General features: G+C 43.8%; 4 non-coding genes and 1 pseudogene across 4 annotated transcripts; all 5 read left to right on the forward strand.

Moving 5' to 3' along the window:
• The first annotated feature begins 1,331 nt into the window (after positions 1–1,331).
• LOC135271119 (small nucleolar RNA SNORD115) lies at positions 1,332–1,414 on the forward strand. The gene has a single exon (XR_010339232.1). It is a non-coding gene; the product is annotated as a small nucleolar RNA SNORD115 (small nucleolar RNA).
• A 1,790-nt stretch (positions 1,415–3,204) lies between these two features.
• Positions 3,205–3,286, forward strand: LOC135271201 (small nucleolar RNA SNORD115). The gene has a single exon (XR_010339304.1). It is a non-coding gene; the product is annotated as a small nucleolar RNA SNORD115 (small nucleolar RNA).
• A 2,110-nt stretch (positions 3,287–5,396) lies between these two features.
• On the forward strand, positions 5,397–5,478 carry LOC135271106 (small nucleolar RNA SNORD115). Its single transcript, XR_010339220.1, has one exon. It is a non-coding gene; the product is annotated as a small nucleolar RNA SNORD115 (small nucleolar RNA).
• A 2,732-nt stretch (positions 5,479–8,210) lies between these two features.
• On the forward strand, positions 8,211–8,296 carry LOC135271127 (small nucleolar RNA SNORD115). Its single transcript, XR_010339236.1, has one exon. It is a non-coding gene; the product is annotated as a small nucleolar RNA SNORD115 (small nucleolar RNA).
• Positions 8,297–10,004: 1,708 nt separating this feature from the next.
• On the forward strand, positions 10,005–10,080 carry LOC135271123 (small nucleolar RNA SNORD115; annotated as a pseudogene).
• The last annotated feature ends 12,325 nt before the right edge of the window (positions 10,081–22,405 follow it).

Below are 22,405 nucleotides of genomic sequence, written 5' to 3' on the forward strand. Positions count from 1 at the left end.
AGCCCACATGGTCAGGCTTTGGAGATTCAAGGACTGCTCCCCACCATGGCCCTGAATGGGACTGACCCTGTTGAGCAATGGGCCGTTTCAGTGGTGCCTCCTTGAGCTTGGTAGGGGGCGGTGCTGTTTCAGTGCTGTTGGATGAAGGCTGAGCTCTGGCTGGTGCCTGGAGGTGCTGCAGGCTGGCCCTGGGGCCCATGAACTTTGGGAAAGGGGGCAGCTCATGTCCTGCTGGGGTCATCTCTTCCTTGAGGTCCAGTGTGGCCACCTGAGGTGGGAAGGCCTGCTGTCAAAGGACCCATCCTAGGAATTTGCCACCTAGGCTGCTTCTGAGCCATGGGGTCACCTCCAGGGTGGTGGGGTCTTGAGCTCAAGGAAAGTAGAAGATACCATGTGGTTCCCAGTTGACCGAGTATGGCCTGGCTCTGTGTGTGGGAGGTGTGCAGGGCGTAGATGGGGACCCACCAGAGATAGCATGTGGCCCCTGTGGCCCCAGGCCTTGATTTCTGGTGCATTCTTGGAGTAGGCACCAGGGCGGCCCTACCACACCCAGGGGCAGGCTCTGCCATGGCCAGGTCTACAGTGACTCCTGGCATCAGGACCCGCCCCCTTGGTCATGAGCAGGTTGGTTGTCCTGGTCCATGCCCCATGGTCCCGGTGTGGGCCTGGGGTTGTTTAGGGGAGCTGGCCCTGGCAGTGGAGGTGCTCTCGTGGCCTGCAGTAGGGTAGAGCTCAGGTGTCTTGCTTCAGCCCTGTGACCCTGAGCTCTGTCTGGTGCCTGGAGGTGCTGCAGGCCGGCCCTGGGGCTCATGGTCTTTGGGACAGCTCATGTCCCTCTAGGGTCACCCCTTCCTTGAGGTCCAGTGGTGGGAAGAGTGGCCTCCTGAGGTGGGAAGGCCTGCTGTTGAGGGACCTGTCCTGGGAATTTGCCACCTAGGCTGCTTCTGAGCAATAGGGCCACCTCCAGGGTGGCGGGGTCTTGAGCCTCTCTTTCCAAGGTTTGGTGGCAGGGAGGGCCGAGGGTGCCTTGTGTCCATGATAGGTCAGTGTTCTTCATGGATCCCATCACATGAGTATCCCCTACTCACCTTCCCTGCTTTAATACGTGAGGCCCTGGTTGGACACATGTCTTCCTACTGTTCCTCCAGATGGTGAGCCTGGAGGAAGACTTGTGTGGGGCTGCAGGCCCCAGGCCTGTGTCCGTCAGCCAGCTTCTCAGCTCCCAGTGCGCTGAAGCTCGGACCCTGGTGCCCTGGTCTCCTTCACTGAGCTGTGGTGAACATATCCAGGTCCCGCTGGATCTATGCATGGGGAGGGGGGTTCCCTAAGTTGGGTCAATGATGAGAACCTTTTTCTATTGTCCTGAAGAGGTGATGACTTTAAAATCATGCTCAATAGGATTACACTGAGACCCAGCCTAGGTGAGAATGTTGGAAGAGGATGCTGGGATCCCGAGATTTCTGGCAGGGCCACTGTGTTTTGGGCTGGAGACCTGGAGGCCCTCAGGGCATCCATAGGGTGCCCAACCCTGTCTGCACTTTTTATGATGGTCCCTAGGCTCCCTGTATGGGCTTGGTGTTGGGGCCCCGATCCCCCGGGGATGAGGCAGGTTGGTGGCTCCTTTCTGAGCCCCTGTTCTCGCCTTGTGTCTTTCAGTGAGCTCTTCTGCCCAGGTGGGCCTCCCAGCATTGACTGGCGTGAGTGGACCCAGCTGAAGTCATAGCCTATTAGCCAGGCCGTCTGGGGTTGCCGAGGTTTAGCCTTCAGGCCACGAGGGTTTTCTCAGGCAGCTGACCTGAATTCCCACCTGGGAGAGATCAGTTCTCCAGGACAGCTGCTTTTTTGGGAATTAGACCCAAGGAGGGATGCCTTCCCTGAAGCCCTGCATGGGTGACGGTGGTCCAGGCAGGAAAGTGTTCCTTCACCCCCATGTGGGGCAGACTCCAGTTGAGACTCAGTGCTCGGGTCAGGCCTTAAGGACTGCCTAAACACACAAGGGGGGCCACAGTGGCTCTGGGTGCTATGGGAGTCACAGGGGAGCTCTCAGTCCCCAAGTGTAGTGTGTGAATGGACCCATAGGGTTGTGTCGTGGAGATTCAAGGATCGCACCTCACCCATGGCCCTGAATGGGACCGTCCCTGTTGAGCAGTTGGCCATCCCAGTGGGTCTCCTGGAGCCTGGTGGCGGGGGGCAGCATTGTTTCCCTGGGGTTGGGTCAAGGCGAAGCTGTGGCTGGCACCTGGTGGTGCTACAGGTCAGCCCTGGGACTTGTGGGCTTTGGGCCATAGGGTACCCTGCATCCCTCTGGGAGTCATCCTATCTCCAAGGTTAAGTGTTGTGAAGGGTGGCATCCTGAAATGGGAATGCCTGCTGTGAAGGGACTTTTCCCAGAATTTTGTTGCTCAGCTGCTTGGGAGCCATGGTGCCACCTTCAGAATGGAAGAGTCTTGGTCCCAAGCAAAGGAGAGGGCACCATGTGTCTCCCAATGGCCAAGTGTGGCTGCCTCTGTGTGTGGGAGGTATGCGGAGTATGGTTGGTGACCCACCAGAGAAAGCACGTAGCCCTGCAGCCCCAGGCTGTGACTTCTGGTGCATGCTTGCAGAGTGCACCTGCACACACACCTCATACCCAGGGGCAGGCTGTGCAACTGCCAGGTCTGCAGCAGCATGTGTCTCTGGGCCAGCCTTCTTGGTTGGCCATGAGGTGGCTGGTGGCCCTGGCCTATGCCCAGTGGTCCCAGGGAGTCCCTTGGGTCATGCAAGGGAACCCTCTTGAGTAGTGGAAGCCCTCTTAGAGCCTGCTGTATGGCACAGCCTGGGCATTTTTCCCGAGCCCAGTGATCTACCTGCTATGTCCTGCTAGGGTTTGGTGGCAGGGAGGGCCAGTGGTGCCCATGTTGGTTACGATTCAGTATCACATGTATCCATGGGGAACAAGCATGCATGAACTGGCACCCCCTACCTCCTTCCCCACATGGAGGTCATTTTGGACACATGTCCTCCACCTGTGCCCCAGATGGTGAGACCAGAGGAAGACTTGCATTGGGCCTGCTGTTCCTGGGCCAGTGTCCATCAGCCAGGTGCCCAGCCTCTGCTGTGCTGAAGCTCAGGCCCTTCCTGGCACCCTGGTGTTCTGCACCAAGCTGTGGTGAGCACATCTGGGTCCCACTGGATGCATCCATGGGGAGGGGGCTGCACTGGGTTGGGTCAATGATGAGAACCTTATATTGTCCTGAAGAGAAGTGATGACTTAAAAATCATGCTCAATAGGATTACGCTGAGGCCCAGCCTAGGGGAGAATTTGGAAGACTGTTGAGGAACATTAAGTTTACCCTGCCCCCACGGCTCCCTTGTGGTGGATACTTCTAGTTTGTAATTAGTGATAGGTGGGTAACAGCTGCCTACTTGGTGTATTTTTAAGTTATATAGAACACCTGTGTATTAATGCAAGTCACCTGTCAAGAGCAAATAAATACGAGGATGAACGCCTCCTTGGGGCCTTCAGTCTGAGGAGCTGTTAGCCCTGCAGGCTTTCAAGCTGTTGGTCTCCAGGATAGATCCGCTCTGTTGTGCTATTTGGGTGTCTGTCTCTCAGATACCTTCAGCACCGCCTGGGTGGGGGTCTCCTGACTGAGCTCATGCTTGGTAGAGGTCGACGCTGGGATCCCGAGGTCCCCGGCAGGGCCGCTGTATTTTGGGCTGGAGAACTTGAGGCCCTGAAAGGCATCTGTAGGGGGTCCTAACCTTGTTTCTGCGCACCTCCATGAGGCAGTCCAGGCTACCTGTGTGGGCTTTGGCTCCCTGAGGGTGGCGGCTCCTTTCTGAGCCCACGTTCTCACCCGTCTTTCAGTGAGCTCTTCTGCCCAGGTGGGACCCCTGGTCTTAAGTGGCATAGGTGAGTGCATCCTGTTGGGGTCATGGGTCATGAGTGAGGAGGTGTGGGGTTATCGAGGGTCAGCCTCTGGCCACTAGGGTTTTCTCAGGGTGCCAACTTATTTCCCACCCTGGAGGGAACGTTTCTTCAGAAGGCTTGCATTTTTGGGAATCTGACCCTGGAGAACGCCTTTTGTGAAGCCCTGCAGGGATGATGGTCCAGGCAGGAAAGGGTTCCTTCAGCCCAGTGTAAGGCAGCTCCCAGCTGAAAGTCAGTGAGCTGGTCAGGACTCAAAAACTGCCCAGGCCACATGAGGGGGGCCACAGGGGCTCTGAGGAAACTTGGGTGCCACACTGGAGTTCTCCTCCCTGGAGAGTGGTGGGTGATTGGGCCCACACAGTCATGCCTCAGAGATTCAAGGAATGTGCCTCACCCCGGCCCTGAATGGGACTGACCCTATTGAGCAGTGGGCCGTCTTAGTGGCTCCTCCTTGAGCCTGGTAGGGGGCAGTGTTCTTTCGATGTGGTTGGGTCACCTCTGAGCTCTGGCTGGTGCCTGGAGGTGCTGCAGGCTGACCCTGGGGCTTGTGGTCTTTGCGCCAAGGGGGCAGCTGGCGTTCCGCTGGGGTCACCCCTTCCTTGAGGTCCAGTGGTGGGAAGGGTGACCTCTTGAGGGGGAAGGCCTGGTATTGAGGGACCTGTCCTGGGAATTTGCCACCTCGGCAGCTTCTAAGCCATGGGGTCACCTCCAGTGTGGCAGGGTCTTGAGCCAAAGAAAAGGAGAGGGCACCCTGTGGTTTCCGATTGGCCAAGTGTGGCCTGGCTCCGTGTGTGGGAGGTGTGTAGGGCATGATGGGGACCCACCGGGGAAAGCATGTGGCCCTGGAGTCCCCCAGGCTTTGATTTCTGGTGTGTGCTTGGAGAGGGCACTAGAGTGGGCGCCCACCACGCCCAGGGCAGGCTCTGCGACTGCCAGGTCTGCATTGACTCTTGGCATCAGGGCCAGTCTCTTTGTTTGCCCATAAGATGGTCGGTTGCCCTGGCTCATGCCCTGTGGTCCTGGTGTGGCCCTGGGATTGTTCAGGGGAGCCGGCACAGGCGGTGGAGGTGCTCTCTGGGCCTGCAGTAGGGTGCAGCCCAGGCATCTTGCCCAAGCCCAGTGACCCCTTGCCCTGTCTTTCCAGGGTTTGGTGGCGGGTAGGTTCAAGGGTGCCCTGTGTCCGTGATGGGTCAGTGTTCTACATGGATCCTATCACATGGATGTCCCTTACCCACCTTCCCTGCACTAATAGTTGAGGCCCTGGTTGGACACATGTCCTTCTCTTGTCCCTGCAGGTGGTGAGCCTGGAGGAAGACTTGTATCGGGCCTACAGGCCCAGGGCCAGTGTCCATCAGCCTGGTGCTCATCCCTTGGTGCGTTGAAGCTTGGACCCTCTCTGGAACCCTGGTCTCCTGCACTGAGCTGTGGTGAGCACATCCAGGTTCTGGTGGGTGCATGCGTGGGGAGGGGGTTGTCCTTAGTTGGGTCAATGATGAGAACCTTATATTGTCCTGAAGAGAAGTGATGACTTAAAAGTCATGCTCAATAAGATTACGCTGAGGCCCAGCCTAGGGGAGAATGTTGGAAGAGGTTGCAGGGATCCCCGGCAGGGCCACTGTATTTTGGGCTGGTGACCTGTGGGCCCTGAAGGGCATCTGGAAGGTGCCCAGCCCTGTTTCTGCCCTCCATGATGCAGCCCAGGCTCCCTATGGAGGCTTGGTATCCAGGCTGTTGTTCCCTGGGGGCAGGGCACTCAGATGGCTCCTCTCTGGGCCCCGTTCTCCCCTGTGTCTTTCAGTGAGCTCTTCCACCCAGGCGGGCCCCCTGGTATTGACCTGCATAGGTGAGTGGATTCTGCTGGTGTCCTGGGCCATGAGCCAGGCCATATGGGGTCACCAGGGGTCAGCCTATGGGATACTAGGGTTTCCTCAGGGAGCCAACCCGCATTTCCACCAGAGAGGCATGGGTTTTCCAGGAGAGCAGCTTTTGTTGTAAATCGGATGCAAGGAAGATACCTTTCCAGAGCCCTGCAGGGGTGACGGTGGTTTCTTGAGCCTCACCCAGGGCCGGGCCAGCTGAGACTCGGTGCTCAGGTCAGGCCTTGAGGACTGCCCAGGCCACATGAGGGGGGCTAGAGGGGGAGCTCTTGGTCCCCTGAGTGTGGTGTATGAATCTGCCTGTGGGGTTGAGTGGTGGAGACTCAAGGATGGTGCCCCGCCCACAACTGATCGGAACCTTCCCTGTTGAAAAATGGGCCATCCCAGTGGGCCTCCTGGAGCCTAGTGTGGGTGGTGTCTTTTCCCTGGGTTTGGGTCATGGAGGGGGACCCACCAGAGAAAGCACGTGGCCCTGGAGGCCCCAGGGTTTGATTTCCGTTGCGTACTTGGAGATGACATCTGGGTGGACATCCACCGTGCCCAGCGGCAGGCTCTGTGACTGCCAGGTCTGCAGTGACTTCTGGCATCAGGGCCAACCTTCTTGGTTGGCCATGAGCTGGTTGGTTGCCCTGGCCCCTGCCCTGTGATCTTGGTGCAGCCCTGGGGTCATTCGGGAGAGCTGTTGGAAGCAGTGGATGTGGTCTCATGGCCTGCAGTGGGGTGCACCCCAGGTGTCTTATCCCAGTGACCCTCTTACCCTGTCTTTCCAGGGTTTGGTGGCAGGGAGGGCCAAGGGTGCCCTGTGTCCATGAGGTGGTCAGTGTTCCACATGGATCCCATTCCCATTATGTGAGTCCATGGAGGATGAGCTTGGGTGAGCTGGCACCCCCTTCCCACATCCTCTCGTGGAGGCATCAGGCCCTGTTAGGACAGCTGTCCTCTTCCTGTCCCCCAGATGGTGAGCCCAGAAGAAGACTTGCATTCTGCCCACTGGTGCTGGGCCAGTGTCTGTCAGCTGGGTACACAGCCCTTGGTGTTCTGGAGCTTGGGCGTTTCTTGGCAGCCTGGTGTTCTGCATTGAGCTGTGGTGAGCTTATCCAGCTGCCACTGTTTACTCGTGCGGCAACAGGTGCTCTCATTTGGGTCGATGATGAGAACCTTATTTTGTCTTGAGAGGTTATGTGATGGGTGTTGTGGCAGCTCTTTGTATTTCATTTTCTTCAGTGCTTTTTGTGTGTTCTGTTTGTATATTTTTTTCCTTTTTTGTGTTTTACTTTCACAAAGGCAGCAGCAAATGTTTTATTGGTGGTGGTATTTTTCATCTTTTATTTACTTCCTACTTTGGTAGCGTTTTAGTTGGAATAGGCAGTCTCATTGTAGTCTTTCAGAATGATGCCTTTTTTTCCCTCTACGTTGTATGATCATGTATAATTTTTGCCAGTTGGTTTTTTTTTTAAATTGGGGACTTACAGTTCAGTGCGCCACCCATTTCCTACTTTACTGAAAAAGATTGTATGGAAATCTAAAGATGAGAAAGGAGACAAGCGTGACAGAGGAGATTTATTTTGACATAACCACAGAAATTCATTGATATGAGACTCACACCTAAGGGAATTAGCTTTATACCTTCAGGTAATATGAATTTCAATATGAGTTTTCCTTTACAATATCTTCATGACAAAATATTTTTATCTGAACGTTATACAATTCAATATTGATGATTTTTTAAATTAACTGTTGCCTAGTCCTATATTTAATATACATTTGGCTCTAGATACATGGCTAGACAAAATTTTTCTATATTACTGTGGACTCTAATGGCGTTTCACTGTTTTGAGTTAGTGATGAACTTTCTGTAACTGTAAGACCATGGTAATGGAGAAGAAAATGTGAGAATCAGTATGAACTTCACTTATGAAACTTAAGAATTGAGTAATCTGATCACCAAATTGACACCCAAATTTCACTTCTATCATGTGTAAACCGAAATGTATCTGAGACAGATCTCAATCAGTTTAGAAGTTCATGTGGCCAAGGTTAAGGGCATGCTCAGAAGAAATAAACCCCAAATCACAGTAACAGTCTGGGGTCTATGTCTTTTTCCAAAGAGGATTTTGAGGGCTTCAATGTTTGAAGGAGAAAAGTGAGCTGGAGGGGAAAAAGGGAGGGTATGATTATCCATACGTTGCAAGACAAATGGAGCAGGTAGGGGAATAGTCAGTACTGTATTCATCCTAGCTGAGTAAATCGGCACTTTACATAAGAGAAGGGAAACATAGAGTAGCCACTTGTGGAGATATTTAACCTTTAATCTGTAGCTATCTGCTTAAGACCAAAAGGAAATACTTGCATGACTCAGCTTTAACTGATCCTCTGTCCCTTCCACTCCTTGTTGAAGGATGCTGTTCTGGATAAACATCCAGACAATGTAAATACATGTATAAAGAGTATCTTCAGGAGATGTAATAATGTAAAAATCATGCTCAATAGGATTAAGTTGAGGCTCAAAAGCAGTGCCAATCCTTGCAAGAAGGTGTGAGAAGTCATTAGATTTGGGGGTATGGGGTATTCCATTTTGAGCTTGGTGGAAAGAAACGCTTTAGGGAGTCTTGCTTCATTCACCTGTATCTGCTTCCAAAAGAACTTTTAAAATACTTTTATCTTGATCTTAATGTCTTTATTCTTAATACTCACATATTATTAGAGTGAATATCTTGGTTTATTTTTTCCTCATGGTGTGCTTTAGAATGTTCAACCACGTGTGTCATTACATGGGTTATATATGTTAGTTCTGTCTTCGGTAAATAAAAAATTCCAAGTGGACCATTAGAATATTAAACATTGGCTTTCAAAATGATTACATTTACCTGTTTATACAAAATAGGTGAGCAATGATCTATTCTTTCCCATCACTGAGTGATCTAATGGGGTCCTCATTTAAACTCCTTTTTTTACTGAACATACTTTGATTTAAAGATGGAGACATTTAGTAATTCATTGCAGTCAACTCTTTAGTGATTGTACAAATAGTACATTTCTATTGTTTTATTTTTTGGGTTGCTGTGTGTGGTGTTATGATATTTGTGGATCATTGAGGCACTCCTCACAACTGAAAGACTTTGGCAATTTTAGGGAATGGCTTGAGATTCAGCTGTATGTTACCCTTGATCGAAATTGAATACAAGACAGGTAGTATGAAATCTTTCCTTATTCTGAGTCTTACTCAGTGTCAGGCGTCCATGTGCAAGCCTGGACCCAGAAAGTCTGAAGTCCTGCCTTCCTTGGCTGATCGCCCCCAACCCCCAGCCTGTGTTTGCCGTTATCCCTGATCCCCCAGTGAAGCTTCCCCCGGACATTAGGCTTCTAACCCCACCCTGCCATCTTAACTGTTATTATGATATTATGAATACTCCTACCATCTTACCATCTTACCTACTCTTATGCTTTACCCCACCCACCATTGTAACTGAACTTATGGTAATGTATACTTCTTGCCCCTACCCCCACCACTCTAACTGATCTTACTCCATAACGCCCCTGCCCCCTCCCCAAAAGATTTGCCCCAACCTATAAAACCAACTCCTATCCCACTGGCCTTTGCTGACGCCCTTTTTGGCCTTAGTCCACCTGTACCTAGGTGAATAAACAGCCATGTTGCTCACACAATGCCTGTTTGGGGGGGTCTCTTCATTCAAAGTACGTGTTTTAACACTCAGGTGTCCTTGGATTCGATATAAAGAAATGCATATATTCTATTGAGTGGAGTATGTATGATGCCAGTTGTTAACTGAGAGGATAAGCTTTTCTTTTCATAGGGAAATTATCCCTTACCAGGTCGTCAAAAGTCATGATACCTATGTGCGTGGCCCTTACTGTACACAGGTAATCAGTGATCTACCATGGCTTAAGTGACGGGACATATTTGGAGTATCACACATCTCAGTCTTGTAGAAATTAGGAACAGCGATTGGAAGTCATGCACATGTAAGAGATGTAATCCCACCCTTTGACTGTAACCTACTCTTGTCTTTTATAGAAAAGACAGTGGAGGAAGAAAACCCTTGACCCTGTTGTTCGGGGAGAAACTGACACCACCCAATGGCCTGGCCCTGAGAATGTGGCATCCAGTCCACTTTACCACCAGTGTTTAAGGAAACCATCTCAGGTAAGCATATTTGATCTAAGTGTGTGTATACATATGAGTGCCATGGGCTGGGCCAATGATGAGATGTTATCTTGAAGAGAAATGATGACACAAAAATTAAGTTCAGTTTGATTATGCTGAGGCCCAGCCTAGGTAACAATTTTAAGACAAGTTTGGATTTCTTAGTTTCCTTCCATGGGAATTTTATTTTGGGATTCTGGCAATGGAATCTTTCTGTGAAACTTGTTTTGCATACTTCTAAGTGTGTGCCTCTAAGAAAACTACAAATTCTGATTTTTTTTTTTTTTTTTTGAGACGGAGTCTCGCTCTGTCACCCAGGCTGGAGTGCAGTGGCACTATCTTGGCTCACTGCAACCACCTCCTCCTGGATTCAAGTGATTCTCCTGCCTCAGCCTCCTGAGTAACTGAGACTACAGGCATGCACCATGACGCCCAGCTAATTTTTGTATTTTTAGTAGAGGTGGGGTTTCACCATATTGGCCAGGCTGGTCTCGAACTCCTGACCTTGTGATCTGCCTGCCTCAGCCTCCCAAAATGCTAGGATTACAGGCGTGAACCACTGCGCCCAGCCCAAATTCTGATTGTTTAAGTTTACTGTAATTCCTAATTTACGTTTCCTGTAATTCCTAATGTTCTTAGATACTTGGCACTAAGACCCTTGCTCTTTTTCTCTCATTGGATGATTTAGTAAGTCCTACTGGCACTGTTCTATTGAGTGGAGGTGAGAGGCTGCCATTGCTGACTGAAAAATTCTAAATAATAATTAGATTTATTCATTCTGAAAACATGAATATCATTATAGGGTTTTCTTCTCAATGATTGACACATGATGCAATTCTCATGAAAAAATCCTTTTTGCTTGTTGATTGTTTTCAGGGTTGAGAAATAAGATACATTGAAATTTTGCTCAATGCACTATAGTCATTGTGGTTTAAATATACAGATAAAATTTTCTGTAATATTAGTATAATACTTTAACAGTGCTAGGATATGTTTTGATCATTGAAGAATCTTTATGACTGAAGTAGAAATTTTGCCCAGAATTTTGTCAGCAAGCTGTCTGTAACCATCCTTATTTGGAGACTGTCCCTGTTTTTGTTAGTGACTGCCTCTTTCTGGTTCTGTACATCAGCTTACTGCTTACTGACTGGAAAACCTTAGGAGAAACTGCCACGTTGTCTAAAACCTGCTGCGTTAAGTCCCGAGTTACTTCCCCTGCCCCTTTACCTATAAAAACTGTACTATTCTAAGCCGGGGTCCAGACTTTTGGGTGCCAACCCTTCTGGGCCCACCGGCGTAATAAAGTCTGTTCCTCTGATCCCCTGAGTGCCACTTGGGTTTCTTGTCAGGTAAGACTTTCCAGAACAGAAGGATCTTTGCAATTGGGGTAGAAATGTGAATTTCAATAGTATGTGTTTGCTGTGAAACTTGAAATTGGATAAATTGATGAGCAATCTGGTGCCCGACTTTTCCCTCCCAAGTGTTTTTGCCTTCGATTTTGTTATGATGCCAATGATAAATTAGACCTTTATGCACACTTACATGAATGACAATCAGGGCCATTCGTTCAGACAACATGATTACCATTATGCGTTCTTCTTTTCAATGAATGACTAGCATACTTGATGGGATTTACAAGAGGGAAACTTTGTTTTTCACTAAAATTGCATTGGTACAATGTTGACAAGTTTTGTGATTATTGGTATCATCTCTAAGACGTGATATTTATTTGGTCTAACTATAGAAGTTAACATATTAACTTCTAATTTATATATGTCAAGTTCCTATGTTTTTTCAGTGTTTGTGGTTTATTGATGACTCACAACATAAAGACTATAGCGTTATGGCTACATGTTCTAATTCTGATATATACATATTCCATCATTCACTAAGTTAAATACAATTATGAGTAGTATGATATCTGTTTTCTAAAATCTGAGTTTTACCTGGCTCCAGTATGATCATTATATGATGGAGTGCAAGCAACATGTTGATGCCAATTGTCATTGATAAGGCTTCCTTGAATATATAAACAAGGGTGATCAATTGAAAGTCTTATTTCTGCATTAAACTACCTGAGATTTTCTCCAAATTCAAGAGACCTGTGTAGTTAGGCTATAAGCCATTTGTTCATCAAACAGAATAAAGACTATCTAATGGATCATTTTTTCCAGTACTAATCAAGTCTCTTCATTAAGAAATAGCATGCTAAGCCATCCATACAGAAAGTAATATTTCTCATCTTGATCTACTGTCTTTTTTTTTTTTTTTTTTTTTTTTTTTTGAGATGGAGTTTCGCTCGTTACCCAGGCTGGAGTGCAATGGCACGATCTCGGCTCACCGCAACCTCCGCCTCCTGGGTTCAGGCAATTCTCCTGCCTCAGCCTCTTGAGTAGCTGGGATTACAGGCACACGCCACCATGCCCAGCTAATTTTTTGTATTTTTTGTAGAGACGGGGTTTCACCATGTTGACCAGGATGGTCTCGATCTCTTGACCTCGTGATCCACCCGCCTTGGCCTCCCAAAGTGCTGGGATTACAGGCGTGAGCCACTGCGCCCGGCGATCTACTGTCTTATTCTCCCCTTAGATAAGAATGATTGAGGAAGAGTACTCTTTGGCTTGTTCACAGCAGCACAGCTGACATACCCAGATATCTGTGGTCTCCTGTGAACTTTCAACCAGTATTTAAGGATGCCATTTTGGTAGGTGTTTTCAGACAAAGTGAATGTATGAATGTGGAGTTCCATGGCTGTGTCAACAATACGACCTTATTCTGACTTGAGGATATGAGATGACATAAAAACTAGACTGACTGGCCCTTATCTTTTCTGGGGTATTCTAGTTTGAGCTTAAGATAAAGAAATATATTTGAGATATAGTTTCTCTCACCTCTTTCTGTTAGCTTCTAGAAGACCACTTGTCAATTCTTTCTTCCTGATTTAGTGGAAAACATTTTGGCAGTTCCTCAAAAGGTTAAACATAAAATTACCATATAACCCGACAGTTCTACTCCTGGGTACACTCTCAAAAGAATTGAATACAGATGTTGAAATGAATACAAGTACATGAATGTTCGTAGAAGCACTATTCAAAATAGCTAATAGGTACAAACAACTCAAAATCCCATCAGCTAATACACAAAATGTGGTATAGCCATATAATTTTGTGCATACCACAGATACACAAAATGTGGTATAGCCATATAAAGAAATATTACTCAGCCATGAGGAATGAAGTTATGACGTATATTTCAGCATAGATTAACCTCAGAAACAATATGCTAAGTGAAATAAGATAGCCAAAGAGATACATATTATATAATTCCATTTATATAAAATATCCAGAATAGATAAATCTATAGAGACAGAAGGCAGACTAGTGGTCGTGAAGGGCTGGAAGGTAGGATAGAATGGGGGATTGACTGGTTGATGAGTTTACTGTTTCATTCTGGGATGACTAAAATGTCTTGGAACTAGATAGACATGGTGGCATAACATTATAGATGTACTAAAAACTTTAAAGTGTACGCCTCAAGCTGGTTAATCTTATGTAAATTTTACCTCAATAAAAGAGTGGACCCAGAACTTTAGTTACTTCAATTCTGTTGTTTTATGTGACCACTTTTTATTTTATTTCAAATTTAAAACAGAAGGGGGATGCAAACAACAAAGTGTTAAATTGATGGTTTATAGGGAATTCTAGGTTTCCATTTCTTACTACTAAAATACGTGGCAAAGTGTGTCTGAATCAACCCTATTGGAACTCTGGTAGAAAAATAAGGTTTATAAAAATTAAGAGAATGTTTAATCAGGAGAAAGATGACTTAATCATAGTAGATCTTCATAACCTTTTAATTTACTTTAGTCCTACCTGGTCCATAAAGGGAGCAGAGAAGACCTTGTCCCCAAGAAATTACATTTGTGTCTTTTGACCTGATGAAAGTTTCCCCAGAGGACTAACATAGGGGACTTTGCTTTGTTTCGCCTAAGTCAAGATTGTTTCAGGGCAGAGCAGCTACATAGAGGACTTTTCCCCTAAAATACTGAAAGACGAATGAATAAGCCATTGCTGCCTGGGACCTGGAGAATTTTTAACTTTATTATTCGTTCTAGACATTTAGAGAAGTCTGTCAGGTCACTTGCTAACTTCTAAGATAATGGAAAAAGACTTCCATGACCATACATGACAAGAAATAGTATTTACAAAAAAAGATTTGTAAAGGGCACTAAACAAATAGGTGACCTGACCATAGCCCATCATAGGCAACAACAGCAGACCCTAGATAGAAAAGAATCTGATTTCCAGAGTTACTGCATTATCATATTCAAAATATCCTAGCTGAAGGTCTGGCTGTGACATCTGTCACCCCATTGATTGCCAGGATTGATTTGGCCGATCTGTCTAGGCAGGTGTCCCCTTCCATCCTCATAGTTCCACGTGTCTTACTCTTGAGCATACTCTTGCACGCACAGTCAAAGAAGATGACTTTCCTGAATAGAAGAGAACCATTCTTTGGTCAAGGGTATAATGGTTGCTGTGTTCCCTGGTAGAACCTCCAAACAAAATGTCCTAGCTGGGTGTAGTGACTCAAGCCTATAATCCCAACTCTTTGGGAAGCTGAGGTGAGAGGATTGCATGAGCTCGGGAGTTCAAGTACAGCCTGGGCAACACAGTAAGACCCCATCTCTAAAAATAAAAATAAATGATCCAGGTGTGGTGTTATGCACTTGTAGTCCCAGCTACTCATGAGGCTAAGGCAGGAAGATTGATTTCAGAAGGTTGGGCTGCAGTGAGCCATAAGATTGTGCCACTGCACTCTAGCGTAAGTAACAGAGCAAAACCATGTCTCAAAAACAAAGATATTAACAGAAACTGTCCCAGAGGGAACAAAGATACTAGACTGAACTAGACAAGACAAATACATGTCTAGTCAAGATCTGCACATCTAACACGGATCAGCAAACTCCAAGTAGAATAAACTCGGAGATCTACACCAAGAAACATAATGACAGTGTTCAAAGATAAAATCTTGAAAGCCACAGATAGAGTTGAACTGTCACATACAAGCCATCTTCAATAAGATTAACAGCCAGTTGCTCATCAGCATTTTTAAAAAGGCCAAAAGGAAGTGGGATGACATATTAAAAGTACCAAAAGCAAAAACCTATAAACCAAGAATTCTATATCTGACAAAATGATTCTCCAAAAATTAAGAAGGCATTAAGATATTCTTAAAGAAAAGGTGTGTGTGTGGGTGGTGGGGGTAGAGTTGCTAATAGAGCTATATTAATCCCCAAGTGTTAAGAGAGTGCTTCACACTGAAATCACGCAACAGTTGGCATTAGCTCAAAGCCATATGAATAAATAAAGGACACCAGTAAAAGTAATTATATAGGAAATATAAAAGCTAGTATTATTGTATTTTGGGTTTGTAACTCTTTTTTCTCTTATATGATTTAAAAGACAAACATAGCTAGTTATAAAGGTATGTTAATGGGCATATAATGTATAAAAACATAATTTGTGACAATAACATAAGTGGGGAGGCAGAGGAGTATAGGAATAGTTTTGTATACTATTAAAGCCAAGTTAGTATCAATTCTAACTGGATTGTAAAAATGTATGATTTTAATTAAAATTCCCAAGATAACAACTAACAAAATACAGAAAAGGAAATGAGAAAGGAATCAAAATGCAACAGTATAAAAATCAAATAAAAAAGAATGTATGTAGATTTAGTAGAATTAAAGAAAAAATTAGTACAGATACAGAAAAAATAGCAAAATGGTAGAAATAAGTTCTTATCACATTTAAATGTAAATGGATTAAACTCTAATTGAGTTTAACTTTAATTAAAAGTCAGATATTGGCAGAATGAATTTTAAAATTACCCAATTGCATGCTGTCTACAGGAGACATACTTTAGATCCAAAGAGTCAAATAGGATCAAAGTGAAAGAATGAGAAAAGTTCTATGCAAATTGTAACCAAAAAGAGAGCTCAGGTAGCTGTACTAATGTCAGACAAAATAGACTTTCAGTCAACAATTCTTACAGAGTAAAATTGATTCAATAAGATTCCTATCAAAGTCCTAATGGTGTTTTTGCAGAAGTGGAAAGGTTAATCCTAAAATTCGCATGAATTACAAGTGACCTCAAATTTATAAAACAATGTCAAGATTTATTCTTGAAAAAGAAGAACAACATTGGAGGACTTATATTTCCCAATTTCAAAACTTATTACATAAGCTAGAATAATCAAAATGTTGAAAGTGGCAGAAGAATAGACATACAGAATTTTACAATGGGCTAGAGTAAAAAACCTTTGTGGAAACGTGTTTGCATATCTCTATGCACTTCTTTGTGATCAAGTTTCAACCATTTCAGCCTTATTTAAGTGATATGTATGTTATAGCAATCTTGGCATATTTGGAACTAAAACCATGGTTATTTTGGATCCAAGTGTGTCCTGCTAGCAGAGATGCTTGGAAGAAAGTTGCTGCCTTTGACAAATTAAAACTTCAAAGAGCCCCTTGGAGTAGTGACAGACATATCACATCAAAGAGACTGGATTTATTCAGGCAACATAAGTATTAATAGTATCTGTTTTTAGTGAGTAACTGACCTGCTTGCTTGATCCAATCTCATGAGAAAATCTTTAATTTTACCTGAACTTGACTTGTGAAAGTTGAGAAATCTCGTAACTCATTGGTGACATACCTAATGTGTAGTATTTGGGTGTAAATATATGGTTAAATAAATTTTAATAGTGTTAGAATGTTTTGGGGCCAATGATGAACTTCTAATAATTGAAGACAGTGACATTTAAGAATATTTAATACTTTGATTCTTTTATCAGTAGCATCTGGCATTTATTTATAGCATATACTTTCAGTATTTTGGTAATAACAGAACCACATAGCACTCAGCAGCTGAAAATCAGGTATCAAGTTGCTCAACAATTAATTCAATTTTGTATTTCACAGACAAGGTATATTATGGAATCTCTCCCATTCTCCTAGTTGTCACACTCTTTCAAAAGTCATGACATGATGACTGAAACATCATATTATAAAATCATAGAAACCTGAAAACAATATAATGGGAGTGCATATGTTTACTCCTGTGTTTAGACCATAAGATTATTTTTATTATAGAGACTGTACAAATTAATCACAACATTTTTCAACATGATGTCAATGTAATTTCAGTAAATGGAGGTATTTCTCCTTTGAAGGTTCCATCAACTAGATCAGTTACTCATTAAGAAAGAGCCCATAATGGTATTCATGTTTGTTGAATGAGTAAACATAAGCATCTGAAAGACGTCATCAGTGCCAACAATGGTACTTGAAACAATGATAATGTTATCAGTGTCGATACTGGGAGTGGATTTGGGTTTCTTTTTTCCCCTCTGGGGAATTTTGTTTGGCGCTTAAGACAGTTAACCCTTTGTGGGATTTTCCCCACCTCTGTTTATTTGCTTTACAGTGAATAACAAATGTTGAGCCTTTAAGCATCATTTAAGTAATATGTAATTACTAATTTTCCTGCACCCTTTTCTCAATGGCTGTTTCAGTAAGTCTTACTGGCAAGAGATGCACCATTCCATTGTTTAGATGTAAGGGGCAGGCTTTATTGATAAAATTTAAATAAATCATTGAACTGTTAAGATTCACCTCTAAGAAAGTTAAGTTTACTCGTGTAGCCAATATAACCATCGCTAAGGGTTTTTCTTCCTAAGTGACTGACCTTCTTGCTGTGATCCTCATAAGAAAATCTATACTTTTTACCTGAACTTGGTTTAATGGAAATTTGAGAAATGTTGTCATTAATTGGTGCCATGTTAGATGTGCAAAATCCATTTCGTTCTAAATACACGAGAAGGCAATTCCTCCCTTATAAGACTGTGATGATGTAGGGATGTATTTAGCCATTGATGAACTTGTCATGACTGAAAGAGTCTGACAAGGGGAGAATGTGAGAGATTCCATAATACGCCTTGTCTGTGAAATTTGAAATTGAATAAATTGTTGAGTAATTTGATACCTGATTTTCAGCTGCTGAGCACTATGTGGTTCTGTTATTATCAAAATACTGGACGTAGGTTTTTCAGTTCAATCAGCATGAACCCCATTATGAGTTCTCAATGAGCGCATGACTAACCTAACTGATGAGATCCTTATAAGAAAAACTTCACATTTTACTGAAATTGGATGAATATGTTGAGAAGTTTTATTATTCATTGGCATTGTCTTTATAGTGTGCTAGTCTTCTGGCTAGATACAAGGGTAGGCATATTTATTATTTTCAGTTTGCCGTAATTTTGTGATATTTGGGGTCGTTGATTCATAACATAAAGCCAGTAAGGATTGGAGCTAGCAGTTTGAAATGCAGGTATAAACATTGCCTTTAATTTGTGAAATTGAACACAATTAGGAGTTGCTTGCCTGGTGTCTTAGAGCCATATCCTGAATTTTATGTGTCTCCAGTAGGTTTATTATAATTGCTGTATACACAATGCTCAGTGCCAGTTGTTACTGATGTGGCTTCCTGAATATGTAGATAAGAGATGATCAATGGGAAGCTCCTGTTTCTGCATGGAACCACCCGACAGGTTTTCCCAAATAAAAAAACTGTATGGGCCGGGTGCGGTGGCTCATGCCTGTAATCCCAGCACTTTGGGAGGCCGAGGTGTGTGGATCACCTGCGGTGGGCAGATCACCTGAGGTCAGGAGTTCAAGACCAGCCTGGCCAACATGGTGAAACCTCATCTTTACTAAACATACAAAATTAGCAGGATGTGGTGGCACATGCCTGTGATACCAGTTGCTTGGGAGGCGGAGGCAAAAGAATCGCTTGAACCTGGGAGGCAGAAGTTACAGTGAGCTGAGATTGCACCATTGCACTCCAGTCTGGGCAACAAGAGCAAAACTGCATCTCCAAAAAAATCAAAAAGCAAACAAAGCTGTATGCTTTGCCCTTCTAGTGTTTGGTGAATCGATGGTTTATAGTTTGTCCTGGGTCATTTTTTCAGAACTGACCGTTTGTGTTAATTAAGGAATAGCATACATGAGCTATAGGACATGAGAGGTTCATTCGCAATGTCCTGTCTCTGTCCCTTTGGATAAAGAATACTGAAGAAATACACTTTTAGCCTGCTGCCACGGAGGAAACTGACTGTACCCATTTCCTATCCAGGTGTCCTGTCTCAAGTCCACCTGAACTTCAGTTTACCCTAGTACCAGGGTTTAATGTTGGCATCTTTCCATTCCAAGAGGATGTATGTGCTCATAGGATTTCGTATAACTTCAACAAAAATTATGAATTAAAAATCATGCTTATTAGGAGCTATGGACCCCAGGATAGGTGACAAGTAAGGGTTAGGATTTTGCCTCCCTTAGATTTATTCTGGGAGAATTGTATTTAGGGCTTGAGATAATGAGACTCGGAAGAAACTTACTTTTGTCATCTTTCTGTATGCTCATCTAAATAAAAACACACTTTTAGAATGTGTTAGCCTGATGAAGTGTTTAATGACTAATTCTCCTGTTACTTAGAAGCTTATGCCTTGTCTATTTGTTTTTAATTTGTGTTTCTGGAGTTTCAAGTGGCATGAGATACATAATTTAATAGATATAATAGATGATAGTGTCTGCTTTGGTGACTGATAAATTCAAGAATGCTATCAGAACAGTGAATGTGGCCTTTAAGATAACTGGTTTCATTCATTCTGTCATATGAATATTATTATGTGTTCTTCTTCTCAATAAGTTACTGAACTTCCTGTGATGGGACCGTCATAATAATATCTTCACTCTACAAGAATTTGCTTTGATTTACTATTTTGAGATTCATCTTGATGATACAATATTCAGGTCAAAATACAGTAGGGAACAAATTCACAACTACTGTATTATTTTAAAGTTGCTATGCTGTTGTGGTGTTTACATATCATTAAAGACCTACTCACAGCCAAATGACCTAATCAGTTGTGACCTGGGGATTGAGATTCTAGTCTATGCTTTGCCTGTGATACATGAAATTAAATAACAGTGCAGCCTTATATCTGATTCCCAATCATAAATTCGTGTTTTCATTATGCTCTTTGCAATGTAATAGGTATGCTATGGATGAAGCCAGTGCTTTCTGAGGTGGCTTTTTGTCTGTATAACCAAGGGATTACCAATGGGAGCTTTCATTTCTGTGTAAAACCGCTAGGCAGATTCTTTAAGGAGGTGAAACCTGTATACTTTGTTCTTATTTTCTTTGTTGAATCAATCATCTATAACCTAATTAATACATCTTATGATTCATCACCCACTTCTAGAAATGAAATAATGTCACACATAAAAAGTACATATGAGAGGTATATTTCTTGTCTTTGACTACTGTCTTATTCCCATTTTTTAGGTAAAAATTAGAAAGAGGACTTTTTGGCTTGATGCCCCCAGCACAACTTTTCCCACCCCAGAATTGTGCACTCAGTGTGCCAAACTACAGTCTATTTTTTATACCAGAGTAGAAGAGTTTCATTTTTGGTAAGAGTTTACAGAAATAAATAGATGTATGTTTGCAGAGTGCCATGTGTTGGGTGAATGATCAAATGTAATCTTGTCTGAGCAGATGTGATGGCCTATGGATCACATTTGATAGACTTAATCTGAGAGCTGGCTTAAGGTGACAATAGGAGGATGGGGTATGGACTTACTGAGTCCCATTCCAGGGGAATTTTATTTTGGCTTGAGTAAATGAAACTGTCCTAGGATTTCTTTCTGTACGATTCTAATATTCAATTCTAAGTAGCCAACAATTTCCATGCCTGTTAGCCGACTTTAGTGCTCATTCTTTTCATTTCTCTTTTTCTTTTCCTTTTCCGTTTTCCCCTTTCCCCTTTGCGTTTTCCCCTTTTTCCCCTTTCCCCTTTTTCCCCTTTGTCCTGTTTTTCCCCTTTCCCCTTTCTTTCATCTTGTTCTGTTGCCCAGGCTGCAGTACAGTGCTGCAATTTTGGCTCATGGCAACCTCTGCCTCCCAGGTTCAAGTGATTGTCATACCTCAGCCTCCCAGGTAGTTGGGACTACAATTGCACATCACCATTTTGTATTTTTAGTAGAGATGGGGTTTTGCCATATTTCTCAGGCTGGTCTTGAACACCTGAGCTAAGGCAATACACCCTCCTAGGCCCCCCAAAGTGCTGGGATTACAGGCGTGAGCCACTATGCCCAGCCAGTGCTCTGTGGTTCTTAATTCTCTGGCATTTTTGGAACTAATGCTTTGGTGTTTTTCCCCATGTGTTTCTCAATGTTTGCTTGGTAGAAGATACACAATTTCATGATTTTGTGTGAGTGGTTTCTGGTGGTAAGTTTTTGTTTATGTTTTTGTTTTTGTTTTTTTGAGACGGAGTCTTGCTCTGTTGCCAGGCTGGAGTGCAGTGGTGCGATCTCGGCTCACTGTAACCTCCAACTCCCTGGTTCAAGTGATTCTCCTGCCTCAGCCTCCCGAGTAGCTGAGATTATAGGCATGTTCCACCAAACTCAGCTAACTTTTGTATTTTTAGTAGAGATGGGATTTCACCATGTTGGCCAGGATGGTCTTGATCTCCTGACCTCATGATCCACCCACCTTGGCCTCCCAAGTAGGTGCGAGTGACTACGCCTGGCCTCGTTGGTAAAATTTTAAACAGAGTACTGGACTAGTGAAAATAGGACACTAAAATACTTAGTTTTATTCAGTCAGGAAGGCTGAATATCATAATAGATTTTTTCCTTACCACTGGCTGGCTTACTTCATAAGATCTTCATGAGAGAATCTGCACTTTTTATCTGAATTTGCTTTAATTGAAACTTGGTAACTTTTGTGATTTTATGGTATATCTTTGTATGTATGAGAGTTGAAGTGCATGCATAGATAAATTCATCCCTGTTATATAATTGAGGTGGCTGTGGTGTTGTAATGTGTTCTGATAATTGATGAACTACTCATAGCTGAAAGACACAGCCAATAGTGACCTCAAGATTGAGATTCACATAAATCTCATGTTGCCTATAATGTGTGATATTGAATAAAATATATGAAGCTTGATATCTTTTAAAGTTCCTGATATTTATATTGCTTTATTTATTTGCTTATAATAGAAAGTAAATGCTGTGGTCAGTTACTGTTGTTCTTGATGCTGCTTTTTTGAAGATATATTCAAGAACTTGTTAAGGACCTGTTTCCTTTGTTATGTCCGTGTTTGGTGTTTGCTAGGCTACAGCTTAAGTAGGAGGGTCTTTTAACAGTAAGGATAATATTCTGGGTGTATAAATTATGATAGTCAACATGAGCCATGCACGCGTGAGAAATACAGTTTTCATTTTTGAACTATTGTCCTAATACTATCAAAGTTATGGAGAATAATTAAAAAGTGAACTCAGGCTTCTGAGGCACCTGGTCACTACACAGAAGTCC

The sequence above is a fragment of the Aotus nancymaae genome, unplaced genomic scaffold (genome assembly GCF_030222135.1).
Source record: "Aotus nancymaae isolate 86718 unplaced genomic scaffold, 86718_ANA_hifiasm-v0.15.2.pri h1tg000075l, whole genome shotgun sequence".
Classification (NCBI taxonomy): domain Eukaryota; kingdom Metazoa; phylum Chordata; class Mammalia; order Primates; family Aotidae; genus Aotus; species Aotus nancymaae.